We start from the raw sequence: 17,726 nt of genomic DNA, 5'->3' as shown, positions 1-17,726 counted from the left end.
ATGTTTTGCATGTTTTAATTGATAAAATATCATTGGTTTTAAACAAGAAAATTTTTCATAAAATTGTTTTTAAACAAAGCGAACATTCACAATGATGAAAGGATACTTAAGAAATCCACAGTGCTCTCCCAAGGGTGGCATGATTTCCGACGGGGTAAGACTTTTGTTCATGTTCCTGGCATGGTTGTATCCTCTTTCTCCAGATTGTTGTTGGGATTTCTCCCCAAGCAGAGCTTCTGTTGAGATTCTCCCCGAGCAGGGTATTTGTTGGGATTTCTCCCGAACAGATTTTTCTCCCGAGCAGATTTTGTTGAGCAGAGTCTTTGTTATGACTCCTCCTCATTCAGAGTGCTTGTTGAGGTTTTCACCTCCCCTCCCTTCAGCAGAGCAGTGATTCTTTCCTCCTCATCAGTTGTGGTCTTTTTGGAAGGTTCGGTATTTGGTGGTTGATCCCCAGTTCTCCTTCTCTTCCTCGGATAAATCCCCAGTAGATTCGTGGTGGTGGATTTTATCTATGGTGATTCATCCCTTGCAGAGATCTTGATATTTCCTGATCCCGTCAGAATTGTTTATTCTCCGGTGATCCTAGCTTTCTCTCATGTGGTGTAGTACTGGGCGTTTGTTCCCTGGGCCTGTTTGTGTCAGAAATGTCTGTTTGTCAGCATTCATCAAACATAAATCACGCATATACATGCATAATCATTAACATTCAGATATTCATGTTGCATATTTTGCCATATATCTTTTGATTGTTGTCTCCTTCTAATTGGTGATATAGATCTCCCCAGTAGATCTCCCCAAGCAGATGTCGGGTGTCTAATCTCTCAAATCTAGAGTCAGCCCTTAAGCAGAAAATGTTTATCTTTCCTTCTGCCATTTCCCCACTGAGATACATCCTTGTGGACGACGGTTGTTTCCGTTTCCTCCCAACACATATATTGGGATGGATTTCCCTATTGAGTTAATATCCTCATTAGGATGAGTCTTGATTCAGTTTGCCTTTTTGGTTTGATCCTGAATTGGCCTTTTTTCAACTGTCTCTTATGCTTCCCCGTGGTATAAATGAATAATTCATTCATATTATCCCCGGCGGAATTTTTTGGCTTTCTACCTACAACCCGGTAGTTATAAGACCTACTTTTGTGGCTTTTTACCTACAACCCGGTAGTTATAAGTCCTATTTTTGTGGCTTCTACCTACAACCCAGTAGTTATAAGTCCTATCTTTTTGGCTTTCTACCTACAACCCGGTAGTTATAAGTCCTACTTTTGTGGCTTTCTACCTACAACTCGGTAGTTATAAGTCCTATCTTTTTGGCTTTCTACCTACAACCCGGTAGTTATAAGTCCTACTTTTGTGGCTTCTACCTACAACCCGGTAGTTATAAGTCCTATCTTTTTGGCTTTCTACCTACAACCCGGTAGTTATGAGTCCTATTTTGTGGTTTCCTACTCACTAACCGGTAGGTGTAATCCCTTCCTTGGTGTCTATCTTCATCCAACATTCGATGTTGATATTCCCTCGTGTGCTCGGATAATTGTCTCGATTAAGCAATTTATCCTCGGCAGAGTTTGTGGTTTCCTACCCGGTCATCTGGTAGGTGTAAACCCCTCTTTTGCGTGAATATTGTTCGATAATCATTGATTATTCACCCTTCCCTCAGCGGATTTTTTTGGCCTTCTACCTACAACCCGATAGTTATAAGTCCTACTTTGTTGGTTTTCTACCCACTAACCGGTAGTTGTAAACCCTACTTTTGCCCCTGTGCAGAGTTAACCTTTGTTGTTCATCCCTGTTGATGACGGTTACTCTTTGGTGGTTATCATTATCCAATATTCGGTCTTGATATTCCCTCTTTTTGTGGATAATTGCTCCGAGCAAGCAATTCTATCCCCAGTGGTCCTTTCACCGTTTGTCTGTGATATGCTCCCCGGATCATTGATTTTTATCAATATCCCCTGCGAGTCATCTTTCATATACCCTTTTGTTGGTAATGATCGTTTCTCCCCCTGGTTGGTCACCGATTACATACCTATAAACTGGTATCCCTGGTGTCCCTTCCTTTTCGAGTATATTATCTACGTTTTGACGACAATAGATAATATATCTCATGCACTCTTTGGTCGAAGCCTGTTGTTCTTCCCCAATTGAGTAAGATTCGTATTCCTTGTGGAATCGAATGTCCATCCTATAAACAAGATTGCTTTTCTAGCTCTCTTCAGGATGATGAGTGTTTTGGAACACACACCAATTCACATTTCGGTTGATTTATCCTTTAACAACTTACAACCCGGTTGTGGATAATCTTCCATGCGAGTATACTATCTACGTTTTGACGGCAATAGATAATATATCTCATGCACTCTTCGGTTGAAGCCTTTTGTCTTTCTTCAGTTGAGTAAGATTCGTATTCCTTGTGGAATCAAATGTCCATCCTATAAACAAGATTGCTTTTCCAGCTCTCTTCAGGATGATGAGTGTTTTGGAACACACACAAATTCACGTTTCGGTTGATTTATCCTTTAACAACTCACAACCCAGTTGTGGATAATCTTCCATGCGAGTATATTATCTACGTTTTGATGGCAATAGATAATATATCTCGTGCACTCTTTGGTCAAATCTTTTGATTTTTTCTCCAGCGGAGTAAGATTCGTATTTCCCTTTATGGAGTCGAATAATCATCCTAAAAAAAATTAAAAAAAAATCAAGTTTGCTTTTTCAGCTCTCTTCAGGATTATGAGTGTTTTGGAACACACACCAATTCACGCCCTGGTCGGTCACCTATTACATACCTACAAACCGGTATCCCTGGTGTTCCTTCCTTTCTGCTCCCTATTATGACCTCGGTCCCCTGTGGAGTCAGATTTTCCTGAGTCGAAATATACCTTTTTTAGGTCTTCCTCAGATGTTTGAAGTTTTGATATCTCAGCCTTATACCGGTCTTTGATATTCATTTCTTCTTAAGCGTGTTACCTACAAACCGGTAACACCTCATTCTTGTTATTTCCCCAGGATTGTCTTTTTAGACATCCCCAAAGGAGTCCCTTAGTGGATTGTTCCCCTCGGTGTCCGGATTTTTGTCCGAAGTACCCTTTGTGGATAGTTTGCTGTTTTGGGAATATTCCCCAATACATGCATTTTCCCCGGCAGGGATATTTTGTTCATCCTTCCCCAGCCTGTTTCCGGATTTTTATCCGATGTATCCTTTGTGGATAATTCTGCTGTATTGGCATATTCCCCAATACATGCGCCTTCGAGTCAGTTTCGAGCCTTTCCAATGGATTTATTCCCTTTGGAAACTCTTTTCCCCAGTTTTAAGTCGTGACCTGCTCACGCATTTTTCAATCCTTTGTTCCCCAGTAGGGTCTCTACCCTATAGAATGAACTATTCATGGGAGTTGTCTTTTTCTCCAAATTTGTTCTTTTCTTCTTTGTGGACATATATCCCCACAGAGATGGTTTGTTTTGCATACATACATTTGCATCATGAGGTTTCTCAGGGACCAAAATTTGTCTCTTTGTTATTATTTAAGCCCATTCTACCGCGTCGAGACGAAGATTTTAACCTTCACTTCTCCGGCTAGAATGACCTTAAATAGGGGCATCTGTAAGACCCCAATTTTGTCCCTAAGATCCCTCATGGCATCATATCATTGCATTGCATAGCCTCAAGGATCTTTGAGCATCTGGTTTCCTTTACCTATGGGTGGGATCTCCTTGTGAGTGGTTTGAGATCACCAGGCATTGTTTGCATTGTATATCATTGCTTTTCTTGTTTTAATCACTAACCAAAAGCACCAAAAATATGTCATCTAACATTTGTTTTGCAGTCTAAGCAAGCACAGGTCAAGCAATTCAAGAGAATCATTTGTACAAGAGCTGATGGTATTTTCTTGAGATAAGGACCATATGATTGTTATTTTGAGCTTACATGAGCGATGGTTCCATTTTGAAGCAAATTTACCAAGTGGCAAAGGCCCAAGTTCATCAGGTATTTTCAGGTCATCTGAGGCCCAATACAATCAACTGTACAGTCAAGTGAAGGCTTTGAGGTTGGGGAATTGATCTTAACATCCTCATTCATGTTCAAACAAGGCCTATTCATCATGTCATACATCTATCTTGAAGATTTTGAGGTCATATCAAAAGTTTCCCAAAATGGAAAGTGACCTATAATTTCAAGTTTCCAAAAATGGCAAGTTTTTGGACCACATTCAACTTAACTTTCCAACATCAAAGAAGCTTCAAATGAAATTTTGTTGAACATGAAAGTTGAAGATCTTTCTCTCCTATTTCCAAAAAAGTCCAAGATCATGAGCATCTGATGAATGGTTGAAGAATTATGATCAAATGATTGCCAAGGGTGTATAGAAGTTCAACATGCCATAACTTTTGATCCAAAACTCAAAATTGAACCACTCTTTTTGAAATATGCTTATCATGACCAATATTTTCCAAATTAAACATTGCATTGCATGAAGTTAACTCACATGATCATTTGTCCATGCATGTTTATTTTGGAGGGAAAATGGAGAATTCAAATTCTATTGATCATACATGAAAAATACCAATGCCATTGTGTTCCTTGGATGATTTTGAGGGAGTTTGAGCCATGCATGTGCACTGTTCACGTGTAAAATTTTCATGCACCATACACTTGCCCAATTTTGCATTTCACCTCTCATTTCATTAATCTCAATTAACCATTGCCTAATGACAATTTCAGGGTGATTAGCACATGGTATATAAGCCTAATCATAACAGAATTTCAGGAGAATCACATTCTAGATCTGAAATTTTTCTTTCCCTCCAAATTTTCTCTCAATTGAAACTTCAAAATTCTTCACATAACACATCAATTTTCTTGCATAATCGTGTTCATTGAGCATCATTGAGTACAAATCAAGCATTGGATTGGAGAATTTGGTCAAGAATCATGCATACTCAAGGCTTCAACATGAAGATGGATCTTGGAAATTGAGCTTCATTCAGGTGGATTCAAGCATCAATTCGTGCATAAAGCTTCAATACACAAGTTGAGGAGAAGATCTGGACATTGCTGGACCTTGAACACACGAAATCAGCTCACTGCTCTTCAAAGAGGTTGGAATTCGAATCTCTTGTTTCTTCATTTTATTGCCATGATCTTGGAGAGTTTTCACTGCTGATGATTCTGATATCAATAGATTTTAAAATGATTGAGAATTGAGTGAGATATGCTGAGTTGAAGTTTTGGTTGCAATTATGTTTTCATTCGATCCATGCGTTTCAGTGAGAATTAGGCTTAATGATTGTTAGATTCATGCTCCTGGTAACGAGACGGTTCGATCCATATATAATATGCTGATTTCTGGAGAGAAAAAATCATGCATCGCCGCCGGACTCATCGAGGAAGACAGTGGAAACCACCGTCCTCCGCCGTCTGCCACTATTCCATTAGCCTAGGGTTTCCTGCTGCAAAACGCAGCGTTTCGTGTGTGAACGCGCCATGGAACTTCGTTATCTCGGTTCGATTCTCCGCTTGGCACTTTTATTTTATTTCCTTTGAGCGCGCTAGTGACCTTAGAATCCTCGGTTCGATTCCTCGGCATGGATATTTTGAAATTCCATTTGAATTCCCTTGCCCTGGCCAAACGTTGTGTTTAATGCTAAACGCGCTTGGTGACCTCGCTAGCTTCAGTTCGATCCCTGCCTGTGTTGTTTTGTTATTTTCCATTTGTTTTTTCATGATGCGCCTTGTAACTTGTTGCTCCTTGGTTCGATCCTTGGCATTGTATATTTTCCATTTTATTTTCCAGCGCATTTTGTGACTTCATGTACCTGTGTTCAATCCTCACCTGATGCACTTTCTATTTCAGTCATTCATTTTTTTCACATTATTTCATGTTGTTTCATTTTATTTTCATCCAATTCAAAAAATCACTAAAAATAGCATATGTATCCAAATTAATTCAAACTTTTTTCCATTTTCTTGTTTCAATGTCTATTTTTTTGTGACATTTATTTCCTGATTTTTGTGCTGCTGGAATTTGAAATGTGCTTGATTGTTTGGACATGGTACCAAAATGACATGTTGTGCTAATTGACTTGTGAAATGATCATAGTTTGTCCAATTGCTTTGAAATTTAACATGCTTATTCCTAACATGTGATATGATCTTTTGGCTTTTGTTTGGCATTTTTATCATTTTTCATCTCTGTTTTGGACACATGACTATATGGTGTGACAATTTGTGTCACATATTGGATGTTGCTTTTGTACATTTTCATTTACATGTCATATTAGCTCTTCTGGTTTTAATTTTTGGTATGATGTTTGTTCATAACATGTTGTATGCACATAAAAAATTCCATGATCATTGGATTCATTTCTGTTTTAATGTAGATGTTCTATTGTTGATGTCCAATATTGATCACATTGCTTGCCTTTGCCTTATCTTGATTAGTTGATGGCTTTGCTTAATGATTTGGATTTGATCTTTTTGAGGCTTTCTTCTTCTTTGTTTTAATGTGCTTCATGTGGAATATTGACTTCTGTTTTGACTTTTTGATTTGCCTTTGACCCTAGTCTTTGTACTAGTGGTTTGTACTCACCAATTGTGTTTAGTGTTTCAGGTATTTAGCACTAATGGTTGGTGATCTCATTACATGAGATGCCATTTGCTTTGATCACTAACTCTTGCTGTTTTGTAGGTTCTAATTGATGCTCATTGCTTCACTTGATTGCTTGAGCATTATCCATTGAGTTGTTGTTTGGTTTCTTTGTTTGCTGTTTGACTGTCTGACTGAGATACTAATTGATTAACTTTTGTACAGGTACATTAGCCGCTTTTAGCTCTTGATTGAGCTTTGCTTTGGAGTGTGGTTGGTACACCACCTAGGTAGCCACTCTTTTACTCCATGTAGTCTGGAAGCCCTGTCGTTTTCTTTTGGCAGGCATTTGGCTGAAGTCCTCCTTAAGAGGCAATGACTGTGTATGTTTATATTTGTGCTAAAGACCTCCTTGTCGAGGCATGTTACTTGTTAAGTCCTCCTAAGTGAAGAGGCAATTGACTGATAGAAGGGATTAGCAATCAATCCCCTATTATTCAGTTGAGTCTTTCATTATGCTCGCACTACGTGCTGATGCTTTTGAATAAACACCCAAGATCTTGTATAGAGTCAGTCATGTGGAATAGGGTCCCTCATTCTGGATCCCCACACCTTCTTTGATTCCAGCTCACCCAGGCCAGGGTTAAGAGCATGAGGTCTAATCCTCATTTCCCCATTTCATCTGCTTCACCCTAACTCTCAATGTTAGTGGTTAAGAGCATCAAAACACCCCTACAGTTTTGGCTTGTTTGTCGAGGTTGATATGACCCCTTGACTAAAGCCCAACCAATTTGTCTGAGCCTCTTGTTTGTGTATAGAGTGTGATACTTGATTGCTTGTTTGCTTACTTGTGAATCTTTCATGTGTTTGTTTTTCATGCATGTTTGTTTGTTTTATGGAGTTAGATGTAAGACCATTGATTGGCTATCTGTTTCCTATTTGTTTTGTGGAGTTAGATGTAAGACCATTGATTGGCTTTCTGTTTCCCATTTGTTTTGGAGTTGGATATAAGACCATTGATTGGCATTCCATTTCCAATTTTGTTGGTTCTCTTATGAGACTTTGCTTATTGTTTTGCCTTGTGTTGCCTAATTCCAAAGGAACTTACTTGGATCATTTCTATGATCTTTAGAAAGGAATTCCTATTTGTGGCTTTGTCCCTTATCCATTACCCCTTTGCATGCTTAACCTTGATCCATATTTTCATCCTTAACCCAAACCAAAAAGCTTTTGTGCAAACATTTGACTTGTTTTCAAATTTGAAACCTAGGCCTTATGCCTTTGATTTTCAAACTTTCTTTTCACTAATACTCATTGTAAATGAACTCTAATTCATACTTCGACCTCATTTTGTGAATACTCTAATTGGTTAATTCAACCCACTCAATTGCTTTTGTGGCCCTTGTCCACTTCTTAATCAAATTTTCATGCATTAGCCATAGATCTGAATTATCTTAGTGGTTGATGTAAATCTCACCGCATCCTTGGTGATCGAATTGTAAGCCTTCCATGCTTATTATAGGGTTAACCCCTCACTAGCATGTCGAAGCTATTCTCACATGGTGGATTGTTGGTTTAGGTTGAGTTTTCTCCCTTTGATAACGAAAGACCTTAAGGCTTTTGTTTAAAATCAATCCACTCATTTGTTTCGAAATTTGTTACCCGAACTACGGGGTTTTGATCCTTATCTTTCATGAGAAGGTACGTAGGCAATGGGTTCATCCATCCAAACACAAAAATGTAAATAAACTTGTATATTCTTTTCTCATCTCTTCAATCATGTTTGCACATAAATAATTTCATAAACAATAACCTTTGCAACAAGTTGTGAAAAGGGCTCCCTAGGAGTACCTAGGATGTTGTGGGTGCCTAACACCTTCCCATGACATAACCAACCCCCTTACCCAGATCTCTGACCCCCTTTTACTAGTTTTGTTTGTAAAACTTTATAGGTTTTTGTTCGCTTTCTAACCATTCCTTTGGATAAATAGAAGTGCGGTGGCGACTCGACTTTGTATGATTTACCTTGGATCTAGTTAATATTTCCAATGGTGACGAATACACCGCTACAAGACCTAAACATGAAAGTTGTTTGGAATGTCATTTAGAGTAACTTTTATCTTGTAATCATTTTCTTATGACAAAAATTGTAGGAGATAAGGTATAGGGAACCCCAGTTTTGACCAGTTGACTTCCTCTGATCAACCACCATGAACTAACTTGCTAACTTGTCATTCTCTTGACTTTTGGGACTCATGGAGTATCATATATGCATAAGATGATGTAATTTGAAGTATCCCTTGAAATATTTGATCAATTGTTGAAGAAACTTGTTGAAGAAGTCACATAAGATACCCAGATGAACTAGGGTTTCCCAGAAAAACAAACTCCAAACTCTTGATGATTTCTTGATAAAAATGACATGTAAAGATCATAGGGATCCATATATCATGTCTAGAGTCAATATGAACCATTTATTGATTGATCTCCTTGCATTGAGGGTTTTAAAACCCTAGATATGAGCTTGATAGAGCATAGGTGAGCATACACATTACCTACAAAAGAAACAAAGCTATACATAGACATATTTTTGGTATTTTGGTTAGTACATAACAAAAACAAAGTATGATACAATCAAAATGTACTTGGTGATCTCCCCCAATGCAAACCCAATGAATGAGGGGTAAGGAGGATGCCAATGTGTGATCCCAATGCTAATGAATATGATGAGATAGCATGAGGGATCTTAGGGTCAAAATTGGGGTCTTACAGATACTATGATGCAGATTACATTATAGATAGATTGGAACACAAAAGCACATCTAGGAACTGTCAGTTTCTGGGTGGAAACCTCGTCTCATGGGCAAGCAAAAGACAATCAACCATTGCACTATCAATTGCAGAAGCATAGTACATTTCAGCTTCACTGTGCAGCACTAAAATGCTCTTGATGAAGAATCAGCTTGAGGAATTTCAAATTTATAAGAGTAACCTCCATATCTTTTGTGATAATACTGCTGATATATGCTTAAGTAAGAATCCAATTTTACATTCCAAAGCGAAGAAAATAGAAACTAAACACCATTTTATCAGAGACTATGTTCAGAAAGGGATAATTATTTTAAAATTTATAGATACAGACCATCAATGGGCTGATATCTTTACAAAATCCTTAGTTGAAGATAGATTTATTTTCATTCTGAAAATTTTAAATATGGCAGATTGCCCAAAATGAATTTGAACATGTGTTTCTCATCTCTAATGTTAAATTAGACTCTGACTCAAGTATATGTTTATCTAATTCTGAGTCTGATACTTCTACAAGTTAGAAGATATCTTTATCAGAAACTTCCTTAGTCAGAAACCTTTTGGTATTCTTGACTTCAAAAACATCAACATGTGGTCCCTCAAACATGTGGCTCTGGATTTTCTAAACACCTGTCTAGCTCAGAACTCAAGGGACAAACTGTTGAGATCCCCTCGAGCAGTGTGCAAATCTTGAGATTAGACACTCATCATTAGCTACACTTAATTATCCTCACGCTTGTCAAACTCATTTTTTAGCAAATAATTATTTTTCATGTTAACGTTGTTGTATTGCATATTTTAAATGTTTGTATATATACTTCCATGATTCCCACATTCACACTTTTACTACTCATAACTTACACAAACCCATATACTTAACTTCTCTCAAATCTTCTCTGCAACCGATCTTCATCTCCTTCACAACAACATCATGAATCCTCAACAACAACACCATGAATCCTCAACAACAACAAGTTTTTGAATACTCCCAAGAGATGAACTCCATTGAACTAATTAAAGCTTCACAACAAGTTGCAACCTCCACTGTTGCTCCTTCAACAACCTCCTATCAAGAACCTCACGTTCTTGATCGTCCTGCTCACATCAATCTTTCAACTCCATTTGAAAAGCTTGAAGTTCTTTGTGAGTTATTGGTAGACTTTAACAACCTCAAAGAAAATGGAATGGATTTAACACAAGAACTGGAAAATCAAGGGTGGCTTACTTACTTCAATCGACTCTATGGCCCCATCTATACCAACTTGGTCAAGGAATTCTAGAGATTCGCTGATTGTGATGACCACTACATTGTGTCTAACATTCTGGGAATAAAGATGGTGATCACTGAGAAATCAATAGTTGCACTCCTGAACATGGAAAAGGTTGGGGGAAGAAGGATCTACAACATTAACCCTAGGTCTAAGTATATGTCCCAGGAAGTTATACCCACCATTTTCTCTCAGAACCCGGAAGGAAAATCATCCAAGAATAAAGAGCTTCACCAGAATCTGAGGGTGTGGCTCAAGATCATTCTGGGAACCATTCATCACCGTCCTTCATCCAACTCTTCTGACCACATCAACATAGATCAGAAGTGCATTCTATATTGTCTGCATAAGGGTCTGAAGCTGAACCTTCCTTCTCTCCTCTTCAAGTATCTAAAGGATTATGTCAGAGACACAATGAACAACATGAAGCCCAGGAACTACATCCATCTGGGCAGATTAATTTCTGATGTTCTGATAGAGAGTGGTCTGGTGGACCATCTCATCTCCTTGAATCTGATGGAAGACGTCACTATAGACACAGGGAAGCCTCTGAATGGGAAGAATCTGAAGAGCGTGGGTTTAATTGACAAGGTTAGAGTCAAACCCACCAAACTTACATCCTAGGAAGCTCGGAAGGATTATATATAGAGAGAAGATGAGATGTATATCTTCTCAAAGATAGATCCTCCAAAAGTCATCGCTTGCTACTTGCAGGATCTGGAAGCCCAAGGTATTGATATCTCTGGTTTCAGCTTGGACTGGCTCCCAGATCAACCCTCTAACTTCCTAAATATAAATAGAGAACCTTCTGAGAAGAAGAAGAAGAAGAAGGGTCTCAAGTTGGGAGATTCTTCAGCAACTCAGAAGCAGACAATGCCTTTGAGCTCTTCAGCACCAAGTAAGTCTCCTATCTCAGAAGCTCTTATTTCTTTTGGTTCTAGGAAACTTGCCTCATCTATCCCTCTACCACCCCCACACTATCAACCACTGTTACTACTTCCTCCACCTCACCTTCCACTCAAACTACATCTCCCAGAGCAAAATACAAATATCAACAGCAAGCAACCTTACTTCCTTCCGCATCTGAACCAACACCTTTTATACCCATCATTTTTGAAACACATCCATTTGAACCCCAAACCTCTCCCCTATCACATCTTTATCTCCATTACCTCAATTCAACCTCCACACAACATACATCCCCATCTTTGAAGCCATAATGTTCAACAAACCTATATCACCACCCCTTTCCTCTAACCCCAGTTCCCCCCTTATTATGACTTAACTTCCAACTCTGAACACTCTCGTTCAAATAACCCTGACCCACCCTCCCCAAACCATGAAGACCTTCTGGCCATAACTAACTCTGAAAAGTCCCAGTCTGTACCAGAACCTTCTGAAACCATTCCAAAACCTTCTGAACACATTTTTGAACCATTTGAACCCATACATGAACCTTCTGAACCCACTCCTCAACCCTCTGAACCTGACCTCACTCCTCCTACCCTTGATGAGGCTTTTGCCAAGTTCTAAGAAAATTCTGCTTCAAGACTCAATAAGCTCTCTAACGAATCCAGCGTCAATGAAATTCCTTATGAAGTAAGGATTCACTAGAACGGATTCATCAGATGGATGACTTTTGAGGTATTCAAGCTGAAAGGCCTATCTAAACAACCCAAAAATGACTATATCAGAAGTACGAAAGAGAAGCTGGAGGCTCGTCTGGATCAGGAGGTAGCTGAGAAGACGAAGAGAAAAGTTGAGGAGAAAGCAGTTGTTGAAGCTGCCGCCAGGGAGGCAGTTGAGAAAGCGATTGCAAAAGTTGCAGCCATGGAAAAAGATGAAGCTGAAGCAACCTTGGCCACTGAAGATGCTCAGAAAGCTGCTGAAGATGCTGCGAAGACAACAGAAGTTGCTCTGACTCAAGGAGAGTCATCAACCGCTGACCTTGCTTCCTTAGTCATCAAGACTTTGGAAGAGTTGCAGAAAGAACAACAACTAGTCATATCCAGACTCGGCAAGCAAGACCAAGTCAACTCCAGCATACAGAATCTGCTAGCCGAGCTTCTTCAGAGGATGCCTCCTCCTTCAAACCCTTAGGAACTCTAGGCTTTTATGTTTTTTTCTAAGTGTTTTTGCCTCTGAGGCCTTTTATTCTATTTCCTTGTATATTTGTATAATTGTACCTATCAATGAAAATTTTATGTTTATTACCTTTTGAGTCTGACAAAAAAGGGGAGAAATGAATAGAAGTCCTTTTGATGAAATAATGTATCTAACTCTCAGAAATGCACTACTTACATTCGGACATAAAAACACTGCACGGTCTAAATCCTTTTACAGGATCTATCTGAACAAAGGGAAAAAGAATCTTTGAAGACATCTCAATGAACTAAAACATTTTCACATCTTTCACTATCATTGTTGTTTCATTATTCTCAAAGCGTGTTTACACTGCTTATCTAGAAACACCGAGTCAAACACTTGTAATTCTTGAAATTGATTGTAATTCCTCAAGTGACTTGTTTAAGTCTGTAGACTTGAGAGGGCTAAGAGTTTTCTAAACTCTTAGATGTACCTTTTTGTAATTTATTGAGATTATTGGATTAAGTCCTTATTGAAGACGAAATCACCTTGGCCGGGTCGACTAGAGTAGCTTTTAATTTCAAGCACAGGATAAGTTATTTGTGTTGTTAGCAATTATTTTGTGTGTGTGGTGTTACAAAAGTTTTTAATTACTATGAAAATAATTCAAACTCCCCTTTACTATTTTTCTCTACCTTCATCTCTCACCTATACATCATCCACTTGGATCACATGGGACGGATCCAAAATGTATCTCCTCAACTGAGACACGTGAAACATATCATGAAGATTAGCAAGCGGTAGTGGCAAGGCAATCTGATAGGCCGTCTATCATATCCTCTGTAAGATCTGATATGTACCAACAAAATATGGTGTAAGCTTCCGAGATTTCAAATCTCGACCAACACCAGTTACTGGGGCAACTCCCAAGAACACTTGATCTCCCTCCTGGAACTCAAATGCTTTCCTCCTCTTATCATGAGAACACTTATGGAGACTATGTGAAGCTTTCATCTTTTCTTGGGTCATCTTGATCTTCTTAGAGGTTTACTGCACAATCTCAGGTCCAAGCATAACACACCCACCTGATTCATATAAACACAAAGGTGCCCTACACCTCTTACCATATAAAGCCTCAAACGGTGTTATTCCAATACTTGAATGTAAACTATTATTGTAAGTGGACTCGATCAGCGACAAGTAGTTATCCCAAGCACCTCCTTATTTTAGCACACAAGCCCTTAGCAGATCCTCTAATGATTGAATAATCCTCTTGGTCTGACCATCCATCTTCAGATGGTAAGCGGAACTCAGCTTCATTTTAGTACCCAACGCTTCCTGCAAACTCTACAAAAACCTTGATGTAAACCTCATATCTCTATTTGAAACAATGCTCAATGGAATACCATGCATGCTAACAATCTTCACAATATACAGCTCAGCTAACTTCTGCAAAGGATTGATCTTAATCAGAATGAAGTGAGCCGATTTAGTCAGTGTATCAAAAATAACCCAAATGGAATCACACCCCTTCGTTGTCTTTGGCAAAACTGTCACAAAATCCATGGAAATAATATCCCATTTCCACTCAGGGATGCTCAACGGTTCCATCAGACCCAATGACTTCTGATGTTCAATCTTTGACTTCTGACAAGTCAAGCAAGCATAAATGAATTCAATTACTTCCTTCTTCATTCATAGGCACCAAAAAAAATTCTTCAAATTCAGATACATCTTAGTGGCACCTGAATGAATACTCAAACCACTTCTATGACCTTCCTCAAGAATACTCTTCTTAAGCTCTGGCACATCTGGTACACAAACCATGTCTCTTAACCTCATCACACCATTTTCATAGACTTTGAAGTCACCCCACTTACCTTGATTGATTAACATAAGTCAATCAACCAATCCCAAATCAACTTTTTGACCTCCTCTGATCTCTTCAAGGATACCACTAGTCAGCTTCAATATGCCCAACTTCACACTGTTAGGAGTCTCTCCACACACCAAACTCATGTCTTTAAAATGCTCGACCAATTCCAATTCTTGAACCATTAAGATCGATATATGTAATGACTTCCTACTCAACGCATCAGCTACAACAATGGCTTTACACATATGGTAACTCAAGCCAAAATCACAACCCTTCAAAAACCTCCTATATTAACCAGCAAACCAAGAAAACTTCTGATCTCTATAACAAACTTCAGAGTCTCCCACTGCAACATAACATTTATATTTGAAGAATCAACAATAATACTACCACAAGAAATAATGTGATCAAGGAAACTCACTTCTTCCAACCAGAATTTACACTTGGACAACTTCACATACAATTTCTTCTCTTGCAAGGTCTGCAACACAACTCTATAAGCCCCCACATGCTCTTCAACAAACTTCAAATGTATCAAGATGTCTACAATGAACACAACAATAAACTGATCTAATTACGGGTGGAATATTATATTCATATACTCCATGTGCATTAGACACCCAAAATGGCATCACTGAATACTCATAGTGACCATACCTCGTTCTGAATACTGTCTTCAGAATATCTTCTGGTTTCACACAAATCTAATGATAACGCGAATGCAAATCGATCTTATTGATCCATTAAATCACTTGATAGTGAACACTTGATAGAATTAGGATTCTCCTCTTCACTTGGATTTTTATCATATGAAGCTCTTTGTTTCCTTTTGTCAGCTGGAGCACTATACGATTTTCCATGATACTGATTCTTCCCTTTCTTCTTACTAAGACTCTGAGCAGAACAAACCCTATTATCCTCATCTTATATCCTACATGTACTCACCAACATAGGAAATTGATGAATCTCTTAATAACCAATACCTTGCATGATCTCAGAACACAATCCGCTTTCAAACTTGATGCACTTCGACCCTTCAGCAGTCGCACCATTATAGTATGGACAAAACATCCCCAGCTTTTTGAACTTAGTAGCATACTCGACAACGATCATACTTCTCTACTTTAGCTCAAGGAATTCTATCTCCTTCTTACTGCGCATGTCCTCTGGAAAATACTTCTCAAGAAAATAAGCCTTTAACACATCCTAAGTAATCTCAGTACCGACAACTTCCAATCTTTGACAAGCGTTATCCCACCAGTCTTCGGCCTCTTCTGACAACATGAGTGATTAGCCATCTAGGGACTAAGGGTCATGAGACATAATTCATGACTATCTATATGATTGACTAAATCAATTACTAGAATTTGATGCGTGTTTATTTTAAAGACCTAAGTTTTCTTTCAACCCTTGTTACGAAAGTAAAAGAGTTCTCAAGTACCGATCACGATTTGAAAGGACGAGTATCAGTACCCGGTAACATGTTTTCAAACAACTGAGTTCGATGATGCGAAAGTGCTCAAACAAAGTTGAGAAATGTTTTATTACAATAGTTATGCAATGGTAAAGTGTTTTTGACGAATAATTTGAATAAGCAAAAGCTGACAAATTATTCATTGAAAATAGGACAACATGCTGACAAAAGCAGGTATTGTCCACAATAATCTATTTTCTATAATTCGCGTGGAAATTGTCGTAGTATAAATGAATCGATCATATAGAGATGTTTGAATGGGGATTGTGACCCTAAATCCTGTCTGTTTTTGATTAATTATAAGTTATTTTCATTTAAACTATTTCAAAAAGTGCTTTTGAAAATAACTTATTTTAGTTTAAGTGCTTATTCACTTAAGCCAATCTTATTATCAATTACTCGGTTGCTCTAGATTTACATCGACAAGATAGAATTTAGTACTTAAACATTGGTCTATGAGATACTTTTTATATTACTCTGACATTTGCCATACGCTTGCGGCGTGTCAATGGGCGAGGGGCTCGTTGAAGTGCTCAACCCTCGAACCATTTTGGATTGCCCCTACGAACATCTCTTAGTTTGTGCGTATGACTTTAATATTTTCCTAATTAAAATAGGTGAGATACTCCCTCAAAGACTTATAGGGCCTTTGGTAGACATTGAATAGGATTGTGGTTGATACCTTTATGTGATTGCTCGTCAAGAACTAGTGGATTAATTTTTTCACCATATCCTAGTAACTAGTTACTGACATGCATGGTAAGTTCATGTACCACCTTAATATGGTGTACTTGAAGGTGCTAGAGAGTAGCTTGCACTTCAAAGATTCGTCGGCACCGATGATAGTCATCTGGGTATTGATGGAAACAACATGCTCCTAAGGGTTGCTCTTTCCATCAAACTTTGTCAGTAGGGGGTTTGAAATTTTCTACCAAGAAGACCCCCCAATTTTTGTTAGAAAGAGGTTGGGGTCCAAGACCTCGATTTAATCAAGAGAGTCGATCTCCTGTTGTCGCTGCTGAAGGTTAACAATGTTGTATTGCAAAGTTTAATTGTGGTGGTGCGGTTCTTCCGTAGCAGCACACATTTCGAATATGGTCTGATGATCATTGCCAAGACCACTACTGACTGATGTGACACCTCATGTTACCGTCATCTTGACGATAACAATTGAGGTTGCCTATGATTGAAATGTAGGTGTGGCCTAGGTTATTTTACTAGGGCCCCACGATGAATGCCAATTATACTCGCTAAAAGTACAATAGTTGAAATAAAGTTTGCTCATGTAGGAATTGCGAGATACTCTATATGTTTTATGGAATTATTCAATGATCAATTCCCAATTCTGAGATTGGGATACTTATAGAGGACCCCTAGGTCAAATCCCAGAAAAAACAGTTTTCTAATTTCTTGATCAGAAACGTGGAATTAGAGGAAGACTGATTCTTCCTTAAAGCGTTGAGGAGATAAGATAATTTTCTATAGGATTTATATTTCCATATTATCATTCCTTAGACACCTTACATATCACGTGTTTAAATAAATAAATCATATATTTTAATTCGGACGGAGCGAGCCAAGCCCAATTGAACGATCTACGGTACATTTTGGACGACCAGCCT

Source organism: Lathyrus oleraceus, chromosome 2 (genome assembly GCF_024323335.1).
Source record: "Lathyrus oleraceus cultivar Zhongwan6 chromosome 2, CAAS_Psat_ZW6_1.0, whole genome shotgun sequence".
NCBI classification, from domain to species: domain Eukaryota; kingdom Viridiplantae; phylum Streptophyta; class Magnoliopsida; order Fabales; family Fabaceae; genus Lathyrus; species Lathyrus oleraceus.
The sequence above is the reverse complement of the archived record's forward strand: the minus strand, read 5'-3'. Positions refer to the sequence as shown.